Raw genomic sequence first — 18,392 nt, 5'->3', positions numbered from 1 at the left:
CCACGTCGGTTGTCCATCGGATTCTAGCTCAAGAGCTTTCGGACTCCGGAACTTTTATCGAAGGTTCATAGAGAGATTTAGCAGACTTGCAAAACCACTCTATAACCTAACAAAGAAAGACAAGAAATGGGAATAGGGAGAAATGAAACAAAAATAATATGATGCAATACGAACACATCTGACCTCGGCATCCATACTGGTTCATTTCGACCCAAACCGAAGGACAATGATCGAAATGGACGCCTCAAAATATGTGTGCTCAGGAATACTATCACAACAATGTGAAGACGGAAAGTAGAGGCCAGTGTCTTACTGGTCTCAGACAATGACCCCCGCAGAATGCAACTACGACATTGCAAACAAAGAACTATTAGCAATAGTTCAAGCATTAAAGGAATGGAGGAGATACATTTTGAACAATGACCATCCAGTCCGAGTTCTAACCGACCATCAGAATCTGGTCCTGTTCATAACTATGAAAGAACTGAATGACCGTCAAATAAGGTGGATGGAACACCTTAGCAAATACAACTTCAAAATAGAATACTGACCAGGCAAAGAGAGTGGAAAGCCAGATGCTCTCATAAAGGATTGCAAGCGACAAACCACAAATGAAAGAAGACGAAAGAATCAAACAAAAAACACGACCACTATTACCAAAAATCTACTTCGAGGCGATGGAGGTTATCCAATTCACATCCACTCAGGAAAGGGAAATTGAAAAGGCAAATGAAAAAGACAAAACAATTCAGGCAATAAGAGAAGCATTGAAGGAAGGAAAAAAGGAGATGAAAGGAAATGCTGTGGTTTTATGCCAATGGAAGGATGGAAACATGTAGCATGACGAAAAACAATGGATTCTGGAAAAAGAAAAGATAAGGACAGACATCATACCACAACACTACAATATCTGAACAGCAGGATACAGAGGAACAGCTAAAACCACAGAATTCATCACAAGGTCATTCTATTGGCTAGGACTACGTGAAGATGTTAAACGATATGTCAAAAACTGCGACATATGTCAAAGAATGAAAACGGCTAAACACGCACCATATGGATTACTGAAATCGAACGAAGTTCCTGAAGGACTATGGGAAACAATTACTATGGATTTCATCATGGACCTACCATCATCGGAAAATTGCAATAGCATCCTGGTCGTTGTAGATCATCTGACCAAAATGAGTCATTTCATTCTAGTCTGAAAAGATATCGACACGAGGGATTTTATACAAACATTCTTCCGAGAAGTCTTCCAACTTCACGGCCTCCCAAAGAATATCATTACGGATCGAGGAACACTATTCACATCGGGACTATAGAAGGAAGTAACCGGAGAAATGGGGATCCAAAACAGAATAAGCACAGTGTTCCACCCCCAAATGGATGCACAAACGGAATGGGTGAATGCAATACTCGAACAATATTTAAGGGCCTACATCAATTACCAACAAGATGATTGGTACAAACTGCTATTAATGGCCAAATTCGCATACAACAATGAAAAGCAAGACACAATCGGCACGACACCCTTCTTCGCGAATTACGGACTACATCTACAAAGTCAGATCACATATCATACGATTAATGGTATAATACCGGACAAAACAGATATTGGAAAACTACATGAGACATTACAATACGAAATGAGTCAAGTACAACAACGACAAAATGAACAATACGATAAGTACTGAAGGCCAGATCCAAACATACAACCAGGTGATATGGTATGGCTAATTTCACGCAATATCTATAGGACACGACCATCAAAGATATTAGACTACAAGAAAATCAGACCATTCAGGATACTGGAAAGAGTGGGCAGCCAAGCTTATAAACTCGACCTTCCACCCTCGATGCAAATACACAATACTTTCCACATCTCACTCCTCGAATTACACAACAACAACATGTTTCTCTCACAAACAATTATTCCTCACCCTCCAATCGAACTCGATAGAGAACCAAAATACAAGCTTAACGAAATAGTCGATTCCCGCTTCTTCGATGGTCACCTCCAATACCAAGCCAAGTAGACAGGATGTTCGCCCAAACATGATAAAACTTGCTACTTCATACACCACTTTGAACACGAACAAGATGCCATCTTAACCTGCCATCAGCGATACCCAGGCAAGCCCGGCCCTGGTAACGATCACGTTCAACCAAGACAAAGGCAAGAGAAAGGCTCCCACGCCACTGTAACAACACAAGAGCAGGGGCGATAGCCCTCATCAAACCACACTGAACTGCCCCGAATACTCATTCATGGGGCCAACCGACAAAGAACTAAAGGAAATAGAAATACAAGTACAGCATAACACTATGTCATAGATGGTATGCTATGATAACGGTTGCCAAGCACATTTTGCCGACAAAAGAAGGCTCGGGATGGTTCTCGAGAGAATGTCGAAAACGTGGTCCACACCTGGACCACATCCTGAAGCATTGGCAATAATGCTTCAGAAATCGGGGCAGGATACACAGAGCACAGAAAATCTCTGCGGGATTCTACCTGCAAAAGGATGGAAGCAGGAAAGAGTTAGAAGGAGAAGATGCCAGAAAGGCATGGGCCGTGAGAACGCGGTCCAGGGAAGGGGGGGGCCAAAACTCCTCACCAGACATAGAACTGGACATCAGGAGCCTACACAGGCAAATCCAGGGACTCCAAGAACAACTTGGCCAGGCCGAGGCCACAATTTCAGCAAACGACAAAACGATCGCGGAGCTAAGACAGCTCAACGATAATCAGCAGCACATAATCGTAATGGCAAATCTGACCCTAGAATGAGTTAGAGTCAGATGGAGGACAGCAGACGAAATGTTCCACAAGCTGAGAAGAACCATACGCTTGGCAGGACGGGAACAATTGAAACTAGGAGAAAAAGCCTGAGGAGACTCAGGCTTAGGAGGAGGGGAGCAAATATCATGAATGTGGCTTGGCATGAAAAAGGTTTTTACATGACACATGATTATGAGTCACAGGTATGATATTGTTTCACATGTATGACGCATTCGAGTCATATGATTTGTTATGTTGGGGATTTGTGATGCTTTCGCACACCGTTCAAATATGAGTCATGGGATGTGCATCTGGCGAGTATGCCGTGCGAGTGTACCTTGCAGGTAAGCCTTGCGCATATGATTTATGTTTCACACATGACTTCGTTATGAGGTTATAGGATTCATGCATATGACTCAGTCGAGTCATATGACTTGTTTATTGCGTTATGATTGGTTTATGAGTTTTTGCATAGGACCTCACTACGAGGTCATAGGTTTTGAGCATGTGACCATATTGGTCACATGACTAGTTTGTTATAATTTGGTTTCGCACATGTGACTTCTTTGGGTCACATGACTATGGGCGGAAAGAATACTATATAAGGAGGCCGATGCGGCCGAGGAAGATAGGTTTTTCATGCTTTGTTCTAAGTACTTTTCCTCGTCCTTGCTGTCGCTTCACCCCAAGCGTTACTTTCACCCTCATGATGGGCCTTGATGCCTTGGATTCTGGGGAAGATATCTGAGTTCGCTCAGTAGTTCCTGGAGTCTTGAGTGTTGAGGGCTATTAGGTGTTGCGTGGCGGACTACTGGTTTGCTTCTCGTTTCGTCCCTTGATGGTTTTTCATGATGCTGTCACTTTGAGCACTTCATCATGGTTACATAGGTGCCTCTTTCAGTAAAATGTCTACAGCTTCCTGTCTATCATCAACTCGCAGGTTTGGTGTTCGATTGGGGGGGTTGAACATTGTGTTTGGGGGGATCACCCGTGTCGTTCTTTGGGCCAGCTCATGTCTTTTGTTGGATTTTAACGGAGTCCTTAGTTCTCGGGAGACAAAACACCCTTGGGTTAGACTGATGACCTTCCCAAGTATCAACGCGTCGTACCGGCTGCATCAATCTACTGGGGAGGGGGCCTTGCCGCCCCCCCCCCCCCCTACTTGTTACTACATGTTTGTACGGTCAGAATCCTACAATGTTGTTTATTACCATTCCCTTGGAAGTTTTGTCCTTACGGCATTTACGGTAGTTCAGACAGGTGTCTCCTCCTCGCCTTGGAGGGGATGGCTTTGACCCTGAAAAATCTTACCCCCTGGTGTGGTTCTTCATTGCTACCTGGGATGGTGTGAGATAATTGGCTGCCAGACACTCGCGTTGTCTGTGCATTTGGGTGGTTCGGTTGTGGTCTGTGGTTGGCGACTTCACCTATTGCAAGTGGGGCCTACCATCTGTTTGTCTGCTTCTGTTTGTTTGCCCTCCACCTTCTTGTCACGTCAGTTGGGGATGCATCTGGCCCATCATGCAGTCTATGCCTTTTGCCGGACCTGTGGGGCTGGCTTTGGCTGGCTCTGCTTACCTTTTCCCGGCTCAGTTGGACTTCAGTTCGGCTGGGTTGGATGGTGTGGCTTGTGCTGGTACCTTCGGGTGTTAGTGCTGCCTCCTTTGTGTCTCCCAGCTTTGGCTGGTGGGCTCCCCTCGGCTATATGAAGTCGAGGGTTGTGGCTCTGTTGACGTGGCCAAGACCAGTCGCTGCCTGATGGGGTTAGGTATAGCTGTCCTGTAGCTGTCAGATAGTTGATCTGTCTGAGGAGCTGAGGGGGCTGGATGGGCTCTGTGGCGCCTGGTGTGTGGGTCTTGGGGGGGGCTGATTGGGGGGGAAGAGGCGCCTGCGAGCACAGGTCGGGCATGCGTCAGGTTGGGCGATATTTAATTAAGTATTTCCAGCCTGATGGGACTGTTTGGTGAAGCTGCTGAGTGCTGCAAAGCTCCTCAATGACCCGGATGGTCGATGGCTACCTGTGCGGATAGTGGGTTGCGACCACCTGGTTGGACTTGTTTGGGTCTTGCATGCTAGGTTTTGTGGGGTTTGTTTGGTTTCTTTGGTTTGGCAATGGGCATGGCTGGCGGGGGCAATACACCACAGGTGGGAGATAGGCCCCACTGGCCATTTAGGTCTGTCACCACTTCTATGTATTTCTTTTGTTTATGTGTTTGTTTTGGGGGACAGGCAGCAGGTACAGGTCCTCCTCACCATTACGCTCTTCGGAGGCGCTTGGCAAAGTGGGTTCATAGGGTCGACGGCTAGGCATGCAGATGCGAGAAGTGGACATGTTAGTTACCTCCTCTCTGCCATTGTGTGGCCTATAGTTTGTATTTGTTTGGTGGGTTTTTGTTGGTTTTCTACAGTGGTGGAGGTTTTGCGGGACAATGTTCAGACTGGGCAGTAGTGAGTTCATATTTTGTTGGACAAGGAATCTGGTTGGGTCGGTCTCGTGCTCAGCTTCGGCTACGCTTGGTGCTGGTTGGCTTCATACGAGAGGGGCTACGGACTTGGACCAGAGTGGGCACTGGGTTGTTTGATTGTCTTGTAATTAGTTCTTGTACGGGCATGACTCGGGAATGGCAGGTGCGGGGCCGAAGACTTAGTTAGCTTAGGATTAGTGGTATACCGGTTAGCGGTATCCCTGTGCTAGCGGGGGCTCGTCGTATGCCAGTGTTGGTAGTACGAGTTTCTATAAAATTAGATTGACTTCTAAGTACTTTTCCTACTTATTACTTTAACGAATATGAAACACCTTTACGATCTTTATCTTTATTGCAACGTTATTGTTACGCCAAGGAAAGTTCTTCATGAAAAGAGTTAGAGAAAGCTTATGATAGGCATCCTCCATAGAAGACAAAGGTCTTGTACTATCGGTAACGTAGGCAGAGGCCTAGCACTATCGTGAGACGAAGGAAGAAGAAATAAGAGAAGAGAAGTATCGTTCCCCGTCGCCAAGAACTAACCATCCGAGGAGGGATCATTACACTCTATGTATTTCTTAAGTTTGTGTTATTTTGTTTAGTAGACAGGCAGCGGATACCGGTCCTCCTCACCGGTACAGTCCTCAGAGGCAACTGGCCAAGTGGGTTCATAGGGACGACGGCCTGGTATGCGGGTGTGAGAGATTGACATGTCGGTTGCCTCCTTCCTGCTTTTGTATTGCCTGTAGGTTTAGTTTGTGTTTGTTGGTTTTCTGCTTTGGTGGAGGTTTTGCGGGACAGTTTCAGACCAGGTGGTAGTGATTTTATGTTTGTTGGACAAGGAGCCTGGTTGGATTGGTCTTTTGCTCAGCTTTGACTACGCTTAGTGCTGGTTGGCTTCATACTAAAGGGGCAACGGACTTGTACTGGGGCAGGCGCTGGATTGTTTGATGGTCTTGTAATTAGTTCGTGTGCGGGCATGACTCAAGGATGGAAGGTGCGGGACTGTAGACTTAGTTAGCTTAGGATTAGTGGTATATCAGTTAGCGGTATCCTTGTGCTGGTGGGGGCTCATCTTATGCCAGTATTGGCAGTACGAGTTTAAATAAAGTTAGATTGAATTCTAAGTACTTTTCCTACTTATTACTTTAATGAATATAAAAACACCTTTACAATCTTTATTGCAAAAACATTATTGTTACGCCGAGAAAAGCCATTCACGAAGAAGAGTTAGAGAAAGCTTACAAGAGGCATTCTCAATAGAAGACAAAGGTCTTGTACTATTGGTAATGTAGGCAGAGGCCTAGTGCTATCGTAAGACTAAGGAAAGAAACAGAAGAAGAAGGGAAGTATCATTTCCCATCACCAAGAACAAACCATACCAGGAGGGATTGTTACACAGACTTTGACCGACTGTATTTCAATATACTTAGTTGAATAGTTACTTCTTTGTATCTCAGTACACCTTTGAAATCTTCTTTACTTCTTAGCTCTTGTATCCTCCCTGGTAGAGCAGGCCACTGTCATGAACGTGGCTTGCCATGAAAAAGGTTTTCACGTGACACATAGTTATGAGTCACAGGTACGTTATTGTTTCACACATATGACTCATTCGAGTCATATGATTTGTTATGTGTGGCATTTGTGATGCCTTCGCACATGGCTCAAATATGAGTCATGGGACGTACGCCTGGCGAGTATGCCTTGCGAGTATGCCTTGTGGGTAAGCCTTGCATATATAATTTATGTTTCACACATGACTTCGTTATGAGGTCATGGGTTTCACGCATATGACTTAGTTGAGTCATATGACTTGTTTATTGTGTTATGATTGGTTTATGAGTTTTTGCACATAACCTTGCTATGAGGTTATGGGTTGTGAGCATGTGACTACTTTGGTCACATGACTAGTTTGTTATGATTTGGTTTCACACATGGGACCACTTTGAGTCACATGACTACGGGTGGGAAGAATACTATATAAGGAGGCCGATGCGGCTGAGGAGGATAGGTTCTTCATGCGTTGTTTTAACTACTTTTCCTACTTCTTACTTTAATGAATATAAAACACCTTTACAATCCTTATCTTTATTGCAACATTATCGTTATGCCAAGGAAAGCTCTTCACGAATAATCGTTAGAGAAAGCTTACAATAGGCGTTCCCGATAGAAGACAGAGGTCTTGTACTATTGGTAATGTAGGCAGAAGCCTAGTACTATCATAAGACTAAGGAAAGAAACAGAAGAAGAAGAAAAGTATCGTTCCCCGTTGCCAGGAACTAACCATCCTAGGAGGGATCGTTACAGCCACCTGCCAACTATCATACCATTTACCGATAATGTAATTAGCATCTTGTGAACACCTTATTCTTTTTTTAACCTCAGCAAGTGGTTAAGAACCTGTCTCTGGATTTAGGCCTGATCAACCTATCGATATCCACCTCAGGATGCTAGCAGAGAGAAGGGGCAGAATCACAGCACAGTCATGTTTGTCTCAAAACTAACATAGAATCCTTGTTGACCAGGAGTGGGAAGCAAATCCCACGGCAAGACCTTACAAGAAAGAAACAACCTTGACACTCTGCTAAGGAGCCGGAAGAACCTGCAAACACGTAAGCCTCACAACCTCCAGGAGAATTCCCACCTACCCCAGCAAAGAAGCCTTTATTTGAACCTCCGAATGATCCCGAAACCAGTAGCGACTCAGAGATGGCTAGTACAGGAGGAGGGCCTTCAGGAGGAGGAAAGTCTCGAGCTCCGCCTGAAGAAGAAGAAGTACCAGCAGTATTTGAACCACCTAAGTTCAAGCTCCACCTCCCGGTGAAGTTCACAAGAGAAGGAAAAGACCTCAAACCTGAAGCTTTTCATTGATAGACAACTGAACTCACACACTACCTTCTCTCACAAGGGAAAGATATAGAGAACACTACATTTGGACTATACATTGGATCATGTGACGAAGGAAAGGCAATTGAAGTATACCACCAATGCTACGAGGAGTACGGCGGAAATATAAGATTGAGAGGATCCACAGTTCTCGATTACCTGAAAGGCTGATTCCAATCCTCTATCACAAATGACCTCTTATACAACAAATTCAACCTGCTCTACTGAGTCAATGGAATGCACGTTAAAAGCATCGCAGATATAGCTACCGATCTCCTGATATATAAGGACCTAATGAAGAAAGAAAGCATCTCTAATTATATCCTTAAACAGTGATTCTATGATACCATACACCCTACTCTTCGACGAGAGGTAGAGCCACTCAAGGAAAATGATGATGATATGTCAGTAATAATTGTAAAGACAGAACAAAAGGACGCCATCCTCTATGAAACCAAGGCATACAAGACACAGACCTCCGCTAGCAGTAATAGGCAACCACAACACAAGCCCTTCAACAACTCTGAAGAAGATACCCTGTGGGTTTGTAAAAAGAAAACAAAATCCTCCAAAGAATCGAGCTGACAGAAGGGAGAATACTTTGAATGTGAAAAAATAGGACACATGGCAAAGAACTGTCCTACAAAGAAGGGAAAAGGAAAAGCAATCAAGCAAGAGGCATCGGCCAGTAATATTGAGAGTGATAGTGACGATGCCCAATCCAGTGAATATGAGGAAATCCATATCGGATATATCGATCTAGAATGCAACAGTGTCTGACCACCTGCTACCTTCAAGACACACACCACTCTAGAAGGTACTATTCTGATCAATGGCAAGAAGGCTCGAGTCCTGTTCAACACTAGCACATTGGAAGAGACATGATCAGTAACACCTTTGTCTCCATCTATGGACTTCCAACTCGAGACCTTAACCAGCCCATACCTGTCAATATAGCAGTAAAAGGATCATGATCCACAAGCCATAAGACTTGTAGTGTAACTATTCAACTTCGTTCCACCGTCCTATCCTCCCAGGAAATGCTAGTTGGAAACCTAGTCAAATACGATGCCCTGATAGAGATACCATTCCTGTACAGCCACAAAGCCATAATCCAAGATGGGGAATCAACCATCGATTTCCCTGAACAGAAGATCAGAGTCACATGTAAACGAACATGCGGAGAATACCATGCCATAGTCTGTAATGCTACTGCCCAACGCCTATTGGACGAATACTCTGATGTTTTTCCTTATCAGATCCCAGAAGAACTACTACCTATGAGGGAAGAGAACCACCACATCTGCCTTCGAGACCCCTCTAATCTTAAGAATCAACCAACCTACTCCATCCCTGATACATACAAAAACCCAGTATGTGACTGGATAAGCCAGCAACAAAGAAGAGGAGTCATCTAGTGAGCAGAAGCACCAGGTGCCGCACCTATGTTTGTCTAACCCAAAGCAGACAGCAAAAGAATCTGCCCCCTGGTTGACCTCAAACTACAGAATGAAAACACAGTTATGGACAGTTCTACTATCCCAAACCAAACCCAAATCCTGAATGCAGTAGGACGAACTAAATTCCGAAGCAAGATTGACCTTATTGATACCTATTTCCAGACAAGGTTAGATCCCGAAAGCGAATGCTATAACAGTTTCAAAACACCTTTCGGAAGTTTCATTAGCTGAGTTATGTTATAAGATGATATGAATGCACCTGCCACCTTTATGCGGATTATTGAAAACCTCCTAAGTGAATATCTCCACTATTTTATATAGGTTTACATCGACGATATCCTCATCTTGTCAAAATCTGGAGTGGAACATGCATAACATATAGGTTTAGTTTGTACCAAACTAAGGGAAGCTAAGTTCTACGCTAGCAGAAATAAATCAATTCTGTTTGCCGACAAACCCGATATCCTAGGACATGTAATAGATAATGAAGGAATACATGTAGCTCCTGGAAAGATATCCTGTTTAACAGAATGGACAACACCCTAAAATCATAAAGAACTCATGTGATTCTTCGGACTAGTCAACTATATCTCCCAGTTTCTACCACACTCTGCCATTGTGACAGCTCCAGTCACTGACCTTAACCCGCAATACGGAATTTGTCTAGACCCACACTCATGACCAAGCCTTTACCAACATCAAGGAATTGATTAAAAATGCCGATGTTATACAGCCTATCAACTACAGTAAACCAGACCCGATATGGCTGATTACTGACGCATCAGATATTGGAATTGTAGCATAGGTTGGACAAGGAGCTTCACATAAAACAGCAAGACCGGCAGCATTATACTGTAGGAAGTTTACTAATTCACAGATGAACTATGGAACCACAGACAAAGAAGTCCTTGCAGTGATCAATCCTCTTGCCACTTTCAATCACATTCTGATGGACAATACCTTTACTATTGTTACCAACCACCAACTTTTCACTAATCTTAAGACGGAAAAGATCCCTGGAAGGAGAGGAATACGATAGATAGGAAAAATCTGCAAATACGATGCAAATATCATCTATATCTCTGGAAGAACCAACTATTTAGCAGATGCTCTCTCCCACCTTTATGAGAACCAAGTGCTCACAGACTCTCCTCTTGTTTATGACCATACAAGACAAATCGAAGATAGGGCTGATGACACATCTTATGAACTAGAACCATCATTGGCTACAGCCAGTACTGACCTTCCCTCTAATCCTCTCTCTTACACAATGTACAGAGCTGCTGGATCAGAATGAGGAAAGATATCGTTGACGAAGGGAAAGATGATTGCATCCTCAGCAGCACACCTCCTCATGAGCTTGAACAAAGCAGACTCCACTGGTCCGACTATTACCTTGATACCTGCTCTTTTCACCAGACTGAAATTAAATTCGGTAACAGGTACAAACAGCCATACTATACCTCTGCTGAAAATTCCAAAGATACCAGCTTCTACACTGCAGAAGAAGAAGAACAACAACAACAGATAATGGATGACATCGATAATGGATTGATTCAACCTCGGCTTACTCTTAACCCCGCCTCAAGACAACACCAAGGTCTTAAACAACTCGAAGAAGCAGCATGCTATATAGACACAATATCCTATTTGCACTCCCCACAGTCAGCATCACTATCCTCACCCCCCATAACCAATTCATGACCACTATACGGTAGACTCTTATGAGTATACAATAATGAGACCATTGTTTCTGTCATGCCTCCTACGATTCCTTAGTATCGCCGACAACTGTATGAAACCTTTTAAGAGGAAGAAGACCCTATCGAACCGATAAGAGGATCCCTCATTGAGGATGAATGAGATGTTAGATCAACTACAGAGGAGTTAACTTTCTCTTTCCAAAGCCAGATGATAGCAGGATACCACCATGGCCTAATCTATTTTAAAGCTATGGATAGCTTCAGTCATGGAGATCTCACCCCTTACAACATATCCAATGGAATGGTCTATACCAGCATGCGTTATGGTGAACATTGCCTATACATTCTGAAAAGCAATATGTTCAATGAAATGACCATTAGAGAAAGTGTCATTACCGAAATCCACAACAAAGGACACCATAGTGCCGACCACGACCTCCAATATGCCTCGGAATATGTTTACTGGCCTGAAATGCGAAAGAACTTCCATGATTTCGTCAAACAATATAAACTCTGCCAGGCAAATAAGGAACAAACACAACTCCCTGAAGGAAAAGCGCAGAGTCTTCTGCTACCGTGCAAAATACTTGAATCCTATGCCATTGATTTTGCAGGACCATTCAACAAGTCTACCGAATATGATACTATCTTGGTAGCTGCGGATCCATTTTCTGGATACACATAGCTCATACCAATAAAAGTCACCAACTTCTTTAAAGATACTTGGAATAACCTCCAGCAATATCTATTTACCCCCTATGGATACCTATTATCTATTGTCAGTGATGCTGATCCCCATTTCACTACCAGATTCTGTAAACAAACTTTGACCTTTCTTGGAATCAACCATATTATAGCTGCTCCTGGACATCATGAGACTAATAGCCAGACAGAATGAAAGATCTGTGAAGTCAAGACTGGAATTAGGAACATGATCAATATACGACAGACCAACTGGGAACCAGCCCTCACTGAGCTCACTGTGTATATTAACACCAGATATTCACATACCTTGGGTATGTCTCCATACAAGGTAATCTTCAGCCGCCAATACCCCCTCCTACCTATAACCCTATTTAAGAATTCCTCAATCCCCGACTCCAATGACTACTTAAACTGCCATCAAGCTATCCGGAATGATGCCTTCCAAGCTATTAAAGCTGCCCGATTCTAGAGTACCACTACTACTCAAAAGTGACAGTACAAGCATGTTACTATTCCACTAGGTGATATGCTTATAGTGTATGGAAATATGTTTATTACCAATATTGGACGTAGCAAGAAACTACAACCCCAATGGTGAGAACCTTTCAAGGTATTATCCTTTAATGAGCATACAGAAAACTACACTGTCCAGATGGATGGACACATGTACCACTGCAATACTGTCATCTTTCACACCTCTATTGTTAAGCGCTTCTACTCAAATGACGACTCCAAGTTCACTGGAAGAATCCACTCCCGATCCACACCTATCATCATTGATATAAAGGATGAATGAAAGGTTGAAGAAATCTGAGACCACCATCTTTGGCATGGGGATGATCAGTTCCTGGTCAAATGGGAAGGATACCCAATGGGCGAAAACAGCTGAGAACCACTAGAAGGACTGAAGCACACTATAGATATGGTGAACGAATGATGGAAAGACAACATGCCAAACAAATCCCTTCCTCCAACAATCAATTACATCACAATGTGCTGGACACCAACGATACCAGAAACCGAGTGATAGCCGGTTGAACTTAAAACTAAGTATGGGTTTTGGGCACCATACTTTGAGTCAGAATTTGAAAATAGCAATGAGGAAAATCAGGTGATAGAGCAGGCTCTCAACAACCTCATCTGATCACTACCACCCATCATCCGAATACCATAACGATGTCAAACTATGTAGAACTCAATGTGAGGCTACCACAACAGATTGCTGGACTCTTGTTGAACCGCAATATTATCCGACTTGAAGACTATTTCGCTATCCTCTTGTGGACTACTGTCCTGATTGCAATAATGCTTGGATAGATGTACAGCATGAATCTGGTATTCGTAACTACTATGATTTACATTTCCTTGAGTCTCGATGTTTTCTTAGGATTTCCTCTTGTCCCTGGTGTGACACTTATGATGAAGAACTTATAGTGGGTTCTGAAGCTTTTAGTTTCTCAGACTCCACTTTTGACAATTATTAGGTTTTACCTATTAAAACAGTTGTTTTGTTTTGGGGAATGTAACTGGTATGGGTACTCAGTTATTGGTTTTATTTTATGTTTTGTTTTAAGTATCGCCTTGATACTTGGTTTGTTTTAAGTATCGTTTGATACTTAGTTTTGTTTTTTGTTTTGTTTTAAGTATTGCTTTGATACTTAGTTTGTTTTAAGTATCATTTAATACTTACAGTCACTCGGCAGAAGTGTTTGTAATCTGAGACAATGATTAATTGGGGTTGTGCCACATGGTGGGGCAGTGCCGGTGGGGTTGTCAACGGACATGTGCACATACGAGTTCAAGTTCATGATCAATAACCACTGGCACCTCTCAACATTCAACGGTCAATTGACCTGCCATAAATTACACTAGCTAATATTTTGTATTACCTCCTCTTGCTTCTAAAACTACAGCCACTCTATCAGGCATTGATTTCTACAACTTCTCAAAAAACTCCTCAGGAATTGTCCCCCAAACTAATGGTAATACATGTATAAGTCTTCTCCTAACAGCCTCTTTTCCTCCTGGAGTAACTGCAATCCTTGGATACTGCTCATTCAATCCCTTTTTAAGCTCAACCCATACATGCTCAATAGGATTTAAATCAGTGGAATAAGGAGGGTGGTCCACAACCTCAATACTGTTTCTCTCCAACCAATCCATAATACTTTATGTCTTGTGAACAGGAGCATTATCTTACTGAAAAAGAACATCTTCAAGTTGTATACCAAAGGAAATTATTTGATGAATAATAGGAAAAGATATCTTCTCAAAAGTCTAATATACCTGGTCTTATTGATAGTTTGAGTAATAGAAACTAATGGACCTTTTCTTTAACCCCAAAAGCACCCCCAAACTATAAGCAAGATTCCCTTATCCTTCTCCTTTGGGTGTATACAATCAGCCAACCACTTCTCTGCAGGTTCTCTGAATACCCATTGTTACTTTGGATCCTTGAATTTCTCCACACTGCACTCATCACTCCAAATTACTCTTTCAAAATCCTCAGCTGTCCAGTTCCTATGAGCTGTAGCCTATCTCAATCTCTTAGCCATATGATCAGGCTTTAGCCTAGGTCTTGACTTAGCTATCCATTTTTTAATGTTTGCTTCTCTGAGTACCCAGTCCACTATGCAGGCAAATTTAGTAGGCAATCATATCCAGTCACTCTGGGTAGTATAAAGAGTTACCAGTATCAAGAGAAACACCAGGTACATAGCAATCCCTGAAGGCACATCTGGTTATTTTCCAGTTGGACTTGGCGGTCTATATAATTGTGTGACGCTGTTGACCACTCAAAATGGTGGTGCGACCGGGACGAGGTTGATTTTCAAGAGATTGACATTCACATATCCAAATAAGAAAGCTCTTAACTGTTGTCCATAGGCATCTAATAATTTGAGCCACCAAGGCAATGTTTCGAAGGTAGTAGAAAAAGGCGATTATTATACCCTTCTCTGTAAGGCTCATTTCTCTCTGGGTAGTTTTAGGTAGGGGTCTTTTTTTTATGGTATACTCCATATTTCCAGAATGCTTAACTATTGGTAAAAAAGGTAGAGGAAATTAATAAATTAATTAATTAGGTAAAGAAGGCTTCAGTGGGTGTAGATTTGTGAATGGTCACTATCGCGACAGGGTGAATGGTCACAATCAACTTTACACTTCGTTGAAAAATAGCATTTTGGCAAGGCAGCTTAGTCATCTGAGACCGGTTTCACAAATACTTTTGCCAAGTGACTGTAGTTTTGTTTTTTGTTTTATTTTAAGTATCATTTTCATACTTGGTTTGTTTTACTAAAGAGTATCACTTGATATCTTTAATTAGTTTTGTTCATACTAGATATGAACAGATTTGTGTATTTAAAGACCGCCTGATTCCACGATGGAAAAGGCAGACTTCAACAGACAGTATTTCAATATACTTGGTTGAATGGTTACTTCTTTGTATTTCAGTACACCTTCAAAATCTTCTTTAGTTCTTAGCTCTCATCTCCTCTCTAATAGAGTAGGCCACCTGTCAACTATCGTACCATTTACCGATAACGTGATTAGCACCTTGCGAACACGTTACAGATTAGGTTGTCAATAGTTTGTTGATAGTTAAGCTTAGATCTCTGGTCATTTGACAGACCAGCCATTAGGGCCAATAAAGTAAATTCTTGTACAGGGATATTGAGGACTGATAACATCTTTGTAGTATGGCTTGGTATTTTGTAGACACAACCATATGTAATAGGCAGGACAGGATGTATGTTGATTGGGAACCAAGGTATACCAGATGGAAATATAGTAAGCCAGTAAGGATCAGAGTTCACAGATTCAAGTCTTTACTGTTAAGAAAATATCTGTATTCTCAAGTACAGATGATGATAGAGAAATACCAAGTTGCCTCAAAAACATAAAGAAATAGGTAGTATGCCCCTTTATGTACAACTTAAGGAAGGCTTCTATTATTACCAATTTGCTACTTTTCTATTCTATTTCAGTAGATTCTACCATCTTCAGTCTAGCCTCTAGTGTGTTCTACTTTGTATAACCCTATATCCTTCATGTGAGCATATGTCTTTTTATTAACCTATATCCTCCTCCCAGTTCTTCTACAATATTGACAAGTAGGTGTCACATCACACCGTAGCCACATATTGTTAGGAGGAGGCTTGCAGCAAAGTATTTATGTAAAGTGTTCACAAAGTACTAATCACATTATCACTGAAAGGTATGATAGTTCAACTGGTTTGCCTACTCTACTAGAGAGGGGGCAAGAGCTGAGAACTAAAAAAGGCTTTGAAAGTGTACTGAGAAAACCAGGAGTAACTATTCAACTAAGTATATTGAAATACTGTCCGTTGAAGTCTGCCTCTTCTATTGTGGAATCAGGCGGTCTTTAAATATACAAATTTGTTTATATCTAGCATAAATGAAACTAATCAAATGTATTAAGCGATACACTTTGGTAAAACAACTTAAGTATCAAAATGATACTTAAAATAAAATATAAAACAAAACCAAGTATTAAAGCGATACTTACAATAAAACATAAAACAAAACCATTAACCAAGTACCTGTACCAGTTACAATTTGCATAAATAGATTGCAAAGGAGAGAGAGCATTTGGATGAGGAAATTACAGGAAAGAGATTGGAGTGGACTTTGGCTCATAGGGATTGGACTAGAGATGTGGAGAAAGAGAGTCCAGTGGAGGGATGAGGTTACTGTGGGAAGAGGTGGAGGTAAGAGGAAGAAATGGATATTTAGATATCCTGGAGAAAAATGGCATAAGGACTGCATTGATCCTACTGCTAGGGTTGGTGAGAGAAAGGTTAGTCAAATGATAACTAGTTGTTTTCATGGTCAGAAATATAGTCTCTTTCTTCCTGTTCTTCCTGATCCTAATTCTGCTAGATGGGTTACTGCAAAATCTATTATTCAAGTTTATGATCAATATGATTTCCTAGGTATATGGAAGGAAATGAAGGAGGAAATGGGAGAGGAAGAATTTTTTATTATTATTGACAATGCTAGAACCTATCTTCCCTTCATGAGATGGCTTAGGTCTAATGGTATTACTCTCAAAGAAATTTCCCCTTACTCACCAAATCTTAATCTCATTGAACATATTTGGTCTCTTATAAAAGCTATGCTTCATAAGTATTACCCCAAGCTTTATCTCATAAAGGGACCTAAGGATGGGATCAGGAAGGCTATTGAAGAGGCAGTTACTTTTTGTTGGAACTTTTGCACCACAAGGTCTTTGAGCTTAGCAGAATCTATGGTCCACAGGATTGAGGCAATTATTGAGGCAGATGGGTGGTATACAAAGTATTAATTAGGATTATGTATTTATTTTATTTCTAAATATTTTTTGTATTGTGGTTTTGGTAGTAATTTGTTGAGCAAGTGGTGTTGAGAAGGGAGTGCGCGCCGTTGCGTTGCAACGTTCGGTTTCTTCTGCTAAGGTGGCTTAATCGTGCGCTCGATACACATGAAAAAACCATCACCCGATAGCGAAAGCTTGCAGGAATTGTGTAGTGGTTTCCTAATATCGGGTAGTCACTAAACAAAGATAACATTGACAGATAGATGGGTCGTTTTCGCCTATAGAAATTAGAGAACGTAACCTCATGAAGGCTGCCAAGGCTACTTCTCGAGTAAGTTACTCGAGTACCGGCAGTAGTAGCAGTGCTCTAAACTCAACATCTCCTAGCCCAACTTAGAAGTGTCTGATGAGCACAACGAATTATGGACACCTGTCGAGAACTGATACCACATACCGGTAGAACTACGGGGTTTGCAGAGAAGGTCAAACATGTATATAAAATCTATCGTCGTGCTTCAGAGCAGTCGCAGGTGTAAGGATTATTGCTGCACCACACAAGCGATCTATACCCCAATCATGGACCGGTAGCCACAGGAAAAACCTCCTGAGAATTTCCCAAACCACCTAAGACCACTCAAGCATAGGGGAGAATCATGATAACAAATAGCGCTCATTAAGCCGGAAACTACCTCAATAAGAGTCTTAGTCGATCTATCACCCTGTCCTACGGCTTCGAAAAGTATGGGACTTCATGGAGTCGCCTCAAAACTGAATTAAATCTACCCTTCACAGGAATAATACCGGGGGATTTCTTCTGCTGTTACCTGTAGCCATTCAATTATTTTTTGATAATGTACTGTACAGTACAGTACTGTACAACGTCTTAACAGATTGATCGATCGCATCCGGGCGTCGGCACTGCTGCATGCCTTGGACTTCTTGCACCGCTCACACATCAGAGCAAGGCAGGGGGGGCTATCGGGAGAACATGCTAAGAACTACAAGCACAGTATCCTCATGATTTCTTTTTATGGGAGGCTCACATCACCTCTCAGCCTCGCCGTCAATCTT

This window comes from Tuber melanosporum, assembly GCF_000151645.1.
Source record: "Tuber melanosporum whole genome shotgun sequence assembly, scaffold_8, strain Mel28".
In the NCBI taxonomy this organism is placed as follows: Eukaryota; Fungi; Ascomycota; class Pezizomycetes; order Pezizales; family Tuberaceae; genus Tuber; species Tuber melanosporum.
Note: the sequence above shows the minus strand (reverse complement) of the source record.